The sequence below is a fragment of the Miscanthus floridulus genome, chromosome 6 (assembly GCF_019320115.1).
Source record: "Miscanthus floridulus cultivar M001 chromosome 6, ASM1932011v1, whole genome shotgun sequence".
Classification (NCBI taxonomy): domain Eukaryota; kingdom Viridiplantae; phylum Streptophyta; class Magnoliopsida; order Poales; family Poaceae; genus Miscanthus; species Miscanthus floridulus.
In genome coordinates, this window is record NC_089585.1 from 6,108,091 (window position 1) to 6,116,545 (window position 8,455).

Below are 8,455 nucleotides of genomic sequence, written 5' to 3' on the forward strand. Positions count from 1 at the left end.
ATGTGCCTAGTGATCATAACAACTAGAATTGTTGGATAGGTGGCTTGCAACCCTTGTAGAGCTAGAGCAAGTTTGCATTTTGCTATTTGTTATACTAATCAAATTGCTTTAGTCGGTTTGTAGAATTTTAAATAGGCTATTCACACCCCTCTAGCCATATTAGGACCTTTTAACCGACGCCAAGGTCATGAGGAAGATGCTACAGGTCATGTCGGAGCACCTTGCTCAGGTGGCGATCTCCATCGAGACCCTGCTCGACATCAACAACATCTTCGTTGAGGAGGTGACTAGCAGGTTGTGTGCCGTGGAGCAGCGGCGCAAGCCAGCGCCCATCCTCAACAACTAGGGTCGGCTGCTTCTCTGTGAAGAGGAGTGGCTCACCAGGCTCAAGCTCCACGAGTCCAAGGAGAAGGGCAGCAGGGAGTAGCTCCAGCAACTGCTAGTAGCAAGAAGTGCGGTGACCGCGGGCATGGCAAAGGTGATGGGTCCACGTCACACGATAGCAACAAGAGCCAATCTTGCAGTGGAGAGGCCCTAAACCGCGACCAGTGCAAGCACTGCGACAAATACGGTCATTGGGCCAAGGATTGCTGTAGCAAGCCCAAGGGCGAGGCTCATGTCGCGCAAGCTAAAGAAGACTCAGAGCCGATGCTACTGATGGCCTGAGCCACCATCTTCCCCAACACTCCATCCGAGCGCCGACCCCTGTGCATCATCGAGGAGAAAGTCTTCACGCAGCTCGATGGCAAGACAAAGCGTGATGACAACATGTGGTACCTTGACAGTAGGGCAACCAACCACATGACAAGCTGCTAGGGATGCCTTCATCCACATGGATAAGGTTATCCGTGACACCATCAAGTTCAGCGACGGCTCAGAGGTCATGATCGAGGGATCCAGGCACTATGTTGTTCGAGGGCAAGACTGGCGATCACCTCCTGCTCATGGGGGTGTACTTCATCCCGAGGCTAACCACCAACATCATCAACCTTGGCTAGCTCAATGAAGGCGGCTGCGACATCCACACCAAGGATGACATCTTCGGATCCGCGACGACAAGGGCCGGTTGATCGTGCGAGTCCAGCGCTCGGCAAACCAGCTGTACCTGCTATGCGTCAAGATTGGACGACCACTCTGCCTAGCTACATGTGCTAGCGATAGTGCATGGCTATGGCATGAGAGCTACGATCATTTACACTTCAACGCCCTACGCAAGCTCGAGCAGCGGGGCATGGTGCACGGGCTGCCCCAGATTGAGCACATCCACCAGCTTTGCGCTGATTGCATTACCACCAAACTGAAGAGTAGTCCATTCCCATCGCAGGTGAAGCGACGGGCAGAGGGGTTGCTGGACTTGGTCCATGGCAACCTATGCGGCCCAATCACGCCAGCCACACCCGGTGGCAAGCAATATTTTCTTCTACTAGTTGATGACAAGAGCAGGTACATGTGGGTGACGCTGCTCGCTACCAAGAGCAACACCCGCGCTGCCATCAAGAAATTCTAGGCAAAGGTGGAGGTGGAGGTGGAGACAGGCCGGCATCTGTGTGTTCTATGCACTGACAATGGGGGTGAGTTCACCTCTATTGCATTTGAGGAGTACTACGCCGAGCATGGCGTCGAGCAGTAGCACACAGCGCTGTACATGCCGTAGCATAACGGCGTCGTTGAGTGGAGGAACCAGACCATCGTCACCATGGCACGTAGTCTACTGAAGAGCCAAAACATGCCAGCGATGTTCTGGGGCGAGGCGGTAGCCACCGCCGTGTTCCTGCTAAACCAGGCGCCCACCAAGGCCATCGACAGCATGACATCGTATGAGGCTTGGCATGGTCGTAGGCCAGATGTTAGCTTTTTGTGCACATTTGGGTGTATGGCGCACGTCAAGGCGACAAAGCCACACATGAAGAAGTTTGACGACTGTGGCACTATGGTTGTTTTCATCGGCTACGAGCTAGGTGCCAAGGCATGGCGCTTCTATGACCCAACGACGCATCGCGCTGTCGTGTCTAGGGATGCTATCTTCGACGAACTGACGTCCTGGAACGGGAAGGACAAGGACTTGGAGGTCACTATGGACCTCGTTGTGGAGTACCATGCGAGGGAGCTAGGTACTAGGCGTGTCGACGTCGACACCACTGCAGGCACACTAGAGCCCCTGGCGATAGCAGCCCCTGCAGCGATCCTCGGCACACCTATGGTGGGCACACCGATGATGTTGCCCGCTGCACCGACTCCTTCACCTATGACTCCAGCACCAGCAACAAGTTGGCTGCCCTAGCCCAAGTTCATCTCGCCACCTTTGAACATGGAGGAGTACTTGGACACTAATAACGATGATGACGTCGAGCCGAGGTACCGCACCATCGATAACATCCTCGGAGCGGCATCACCGCCTGGCCTCGTTGCACGTCAGGTAGCTGCTGAGCTCCATCTGTAGATCAAGAAGGAGCCAGCCACTTTTGCTGAGGCTGAGAAGCACGAGTCCTAGTGTTGTGCCATGATCGAGGAGATGGACTCTAGCGAGAGCAACCGGACATGGCGTCTGGTGCCCCTTCCACCCGGTCACCTGCCGATCGGGTTGAAGTGGGTGTACAAGGTGAAGAAGAACACTGTCGGTGAGGTGGTCAAGCATAAGGCGTGGCTCGTCACGAAGGGGTACGTCCAGCAGGCCATCTTCCACCCGGCCATCTCATGCTAACTCCATTAATAGTGTACGTGGCAACACTTTCTAAAAATAGATGGAGGTTGAGTTGTATGTGGTTTATATTCCCCCTTAGGATGGGATTTAGGTTCTATTTGTCACATCTTTTCACATAGTCATATTTAGTTAGCCACAGATCATTGCATCACATATACCCTATAGGTACTGTCTTGCTGCATTTCTTTAATTTTTTGTGGTCATCTAGTTCCTAGTCTTGCTGCATTTTTTCAATTTTTTTAAATTTTTGTGGTCATCTAGTTGCCTTTATTGTGTTTTCCCTGGGTGGTACTCAGACAAATCAATTTATTATATATTGTTACTGATTTTTTCGTAAATAAAATCATTTTTAGGCTGTTCATAATCAAGGGATTATGTTGTTTGCATCCTAGCAAATTGAGCGGAGCATGAGATTATCTCTTACTACTGAATTTTTGTACCATCTTTTGCCAGGATTCTCCTATTTTGTGGCACCCTTTGACCTCAAATTAGGAATCTCTGGTCATGTTTTCTAGTTCCATTTTTCATTATATAATCTGAAATCATCTTGCACCGAGTTCTCCGTCATGTTTAATGGAACTACTAGTGCAACTTTAGCAGTCGCCTATATCTCTGTTCAAGTAATTTATAAAACTCATGCAACCCCTTCCTCCTATTTGACGAGTTCTTAGGTCTGAGGAAGAGGAACCTTGACTGATTTCTGCCCAAAATTCTAGTCTTTTGCAAATTGCATTACCAAATCTTCGTCAACTACTTCTTCTGTCAACTACTTCTACTACTTTCCTACTACTACTGTCTACTACTTCTACTTCTGTCTTCTGTTAACTACTTCTACAGCTGTCAACTACTTCTACTACTTCCCTACAACTACTGTCTACTACTTCTGTCTTCTGTCAACTACTTCTATTTCTGTCTACTACTTCTACTACTTCCCTACTACTACTGTCTACTACTTCTATCTTCTCTCAACTACTTCTACTACTTCATTACTAATACTATCTACTACTTCTACTACTTCTATCTTCTGTCAACTACTTCTACTTCTGTCTACTACTTCCCTACTACTACTGTCTAGTCGATACGGGACCCATAGAATACACCGCAAGGAAGAGAGGAGATCTAGTTTGATTAGGATTCCTCCCATGTAATCCTAGTAGTAATACTACCATATAATCCTACTAGGACTCTATATTGTAAACCGACTAGGACTCTGGCCTCCTGACTATATAAAGGAGGGCAGGGCTCCTTAGATGGGGGGTCAGAGGGAAAGGAGAGACAACACTTCACAATCAATCCAACGCAAAGGCTAATGCCAACTAGACGTAGGGCTATTACTCGATCACGATCGAGGGCCCTAAACCAGGATAAATCGACTGTCTCTTGCGTTTACCATCGAGTTCTACATAAGCCGAAGCCCGAACAAACTGCCCCTGGGTACCCCCATGGTAGGCTATCGGTGGTGAAACATTGATAGTTGTTCCTGCTTGGCAAGACCTGGAGGAACAAAACAAGGCTTCCGGAGTTCAACCATGAAGTGCTCGGGGGCTTGTCGATGCGGGACCCATGGGATACACCGCAAGGAAGAAAGGAGATCTAGTTTGATTAGGATTCCTCCCATGTAATCCTAGTAGTAATACTACCCTATAATCCTACTAGGACTCTACATTGTAAACCTGACTAGGACTCTAGCCTCCTGACTATATAAATGAGGACAGGGCTCCTTAGATGAGAAGAGAAGAGAGTTAGAGAAACACAACACTTTATAATTAATCCAACACAAAGGCTAACGTCGACTAGATGTAGGGCTATTACTCGATTACGGTCGAGGGTCCGAACTAGGATAAATCGACTGTCTCTTGCATTTATCGATGAGTTCTGCATACGCTAAAGCCCGAACAAACTGCCCCAGGTACCCCCGTGGCAGGCTATCGGTGGTGAAACATCGACAGCTAGCGCGCCAGGTAGGGGCTTCTAGCGAATTTACATCTGAGAGCTCGACGAACCTCATCAACATGATCTTCTTGATGGGATCAACCTTCATCTTCGGTTCATGGATCTAACGAGGTGGATGACAACGGCAAGCTTCAAGGTCGTCTCCTCAAAGATTCGGATCACCATGAAAACCTCGCTATTTCGGCAACTATGATAGATCAAATCGCCGAGAAACTCACGCAGCTTATGATGTCTGATCCGACTCAGATTTCACAACCAACCATTTTCCACGCTGAATGCGGCATCGACCTATCAAGAATTCAACTCGGAAAGCAATCAGAGTTCTTTCAAGAATAGTTCGAGTTCTTTTTCAACAGGGCTCCAGAACACGACCTCAGCCTAACAAGAATACAACTCAAAGTACATTCAGAGTTCCCTCAAGAAGTCGGGTCATGGTACGACTACGTCAAGCTATCCGAGCCAGGGACAAGCTGATTGTCCGACTACATCCCTGAGCCAGAAGCAAGCCAGTTGTCTGACTACTCATCACAGTTTCTGACTACTTTGGCTGCGGTGACCAACTACTCAATAGCTCATGTCCAAGTACTCACAAGCTGATGCTTGGGGGCTACAACCACTAGGGTCTCCTGAGTGCAAAATGTCAGGATCGCGCACTGATTCTACCATGCGGTCGTCAATCAAGCTAAGTCATGGTTCAATATTTTTTCAAATATTCTTTAATCATCATATATCTCTGGATATTATCCATATGCCTCCGTGGCTCTACTACAGCTGATTTACCTAGGTTGTTGAGGCCTTAATCCGTGAAGCCTACTCGCCGGAAAGGGAACCATATTCTGGACCACGTCATCAAATAAGGAGCTCACCCACCGCTGGATGCCTTACTTGGCCACTACTTTGTTGGGTGAGACACACGCCCTGCTGCTATCTTACTCGGTTGCTGCTCTACAAGTCGCCAGGATGTCCGACTACTCGGTCACGGCGATCGACTACTCGGTTGGGGTGATCAACTACTCGACAACTAAGGTTGACCTTGTTGCGGTAATTTGGAAATTCTAAGGTGGGGGTGATACGGGGTCTCTGATGAGGGGACTGCCCACCCGAAGCCTTTTGATGGATTATCTAGGTTGCCTTACTTAGATCGGATCATGGTCGAACGAGAAGATTTTGCGTCAGCAAGATGAGCACGAATATGAGGATGCACATGCATATTTATATGTACTTTCACTACTCAAGCGAAACAAAGGAAGAGGCATGACATACAGCAGCATGCAAGAAGACATCAAGCACGCAAGCTAATTATGAAAAGTACTCAGTGGCGCAACTGTGTTGACTTGCAATGGTATATGGATAGCCTACTACAGTTCGTGGGTTACTTGGATACACCCTTGAGAATGTCTACAAGATCCTACATATCCTCAGAAGAGGTTTTCAGTTCTTTCAACAACTCAGATTTAGTCGAGTTCATCCAAGAAATTATGCACCTGCTTTGGCATGCCCAATCGAGTCATCACAGATTTGGGCTCTCCCTTCACAGCTACAGAATTCCAAAGTTGGGCACAGGATTGCGGCTTCAGCATAGATTACGCATTCAGTCGCACATCCAAAAGCCAACTGGATAGGTAGAATGGGCTAATGGACTCATACTAGCTAGATTAAAACCAAGATTGTATGAAGAACTAGTGGACTATGGATCCAAATGGATTGAAGAATTACCCAAAGTAGTATGGGGGCTACGAACTCAAATAGGCAGAGCCACCAGATACTCACCTTTCTTCCTAGTTTATGGATCAGAAGGCGTACTACCTGCTGACTTGATCTGGACGTCACTAAGGATAGAACAATATGACAAAGGAGAAGCAGAACACACCCAAAGATTAGAACTCGACAGTACAGAAGAAGTCAAAGTAAACGCTACCCTTCAATCAGCCAGATACCTCCAAGGTTTAAGACGCCACTACAACAAGAATACCCAGCCTCGATCGCTCCAAATCAGGAGACCTAGTACTAAGAAGAATACAAAAAACTGACGGATGCCATAAACTACTCAGTCTATGGGAAGGTCCTTTTATTGTCACAAAAGTCACCAGACTAGGCACGTACAAGTTGATAACTGAAGATGAAAAAGAAGTCAACAATACATGGCACATCAGCCAACTAAGAAGATTGTACGCATGAAAACAACTCAAGGAAGAATATATATACAAGCCACAAGAGATCAACGTTCATGATCAATATAGGATGGTGTTCCTCGACAATATATGTCTTATTATGGCTTTCCCAAAGTTGTTTTCACTAAGCATATCAACGTTCATGATCAATAAAGATGGTGTTCCTCGACAACATATGTAACCAAAAAGTAAAATGGTTGAAATTATGCCTGAGCATACCGGCCGAGAGCAAAAGAGCTAAAAAGATGCTTGAGCCCGCCAATGAGGGTAGCTAACAAGCTAACACCCAAACCAAAAAGCAAAATGGCTGAAATTATGCCTGAGCATACCGGTCGAGAGCAAAAGAGCTAAAAAGATGCTTGAGCTCGCCGATGAGGGTAGCTAATAAGCTAACACTTGAACCAAAAAGCAAAATGGCTGAAATTATGCCTGAGCATACCGATCGAGAGCAAAAGAGCTGAAAAGATGCTTGAGCCCGCCGATGAGGGTAGCTAATAAGCTAACACTTGAACCAAAAAGCAAAATGGCTGAAATTATGCCTGAGCATACCGACCGAGAGCAAAAGAGCTGAAAAGATGCTTGAGCCCACCGATGAGGGTAGCTAATAAGCTAACACCCGAACCAAAAAGCAAAATGGCTGAAATTATGCCTGAGCATACCGACCGAGAGCAAAAGAGCTGAAAAGATGCTTGAGCCCACCGATGAGGGTAGCTAATAAGCTAACACCCGAACCAAAAAGCAAAATGGCTAAAATTATGCCTAAGCATATCGGCCGAGAGCAAAAGAGCTTAAAAGATGCTTGAGCCCGCCAATGAGGGTAGCTAATAAGCTAACACCCGAACCAAAAAGCAAAATGGCTAAAATTATGCCTGAGCATACCGGCCGAGAGCAAAAGAGCTTAAAGATGCTTGAGCCCACCGATGAGGGTAGCTAATAAGCTAACACCCGAACCAAAAAGCAAAATGGCTGAAATTATGCCTGAGCCTACCGGCCGAGAGCAAAAAGCTAAAAAGATGCTTGAGCCCGCCGATGAGGGTAGCTGATAAGCTGACACCCGAACCAAAGAGCAAAATGGTTGAAATTATGCTTGAGCCTACCGGCCGAGAGCAAAAAAGCTAAAAAGATGCTTGAGCCCACCGATGAGGGTAGCTGATAAGCTAACACCCGAACCAATCATGAGTTGTTTTCACAACCAGGGAAAGAGCCAGATGCTGGCCACACCCCGAGTTAAGCAAAAAGCTGAAAACATGCTTGAGCTCACCGGACGAAAGCAAAGAAACTGAAGATGCTTGAGATCACCGGTCCTAAGTCTTTTCAATACTGACAAGAACAAAAAGGCAAAGATCTACATACCCCGAGTTGTTTACATGGCGCAGATGAAAGCCAGACAAGCACTCGACAAATCAAGAAACTTTGTCAAGCCAATGATCTACATACCCTGAGTTGTTTACATGGCGCAGATGAAAGCCACACAAACACTCGACAAATCAAGGGACTCTGACAAGACAACGATCTACATACCCCGAGTTGTTTATATGGCACAGATAAAAGCCAAATAAGCACTCGACAAGTCAAGGCTCAGATAAAAGCCATACAAACGCTCGACCTATCAAGGAATTATCCTACAACA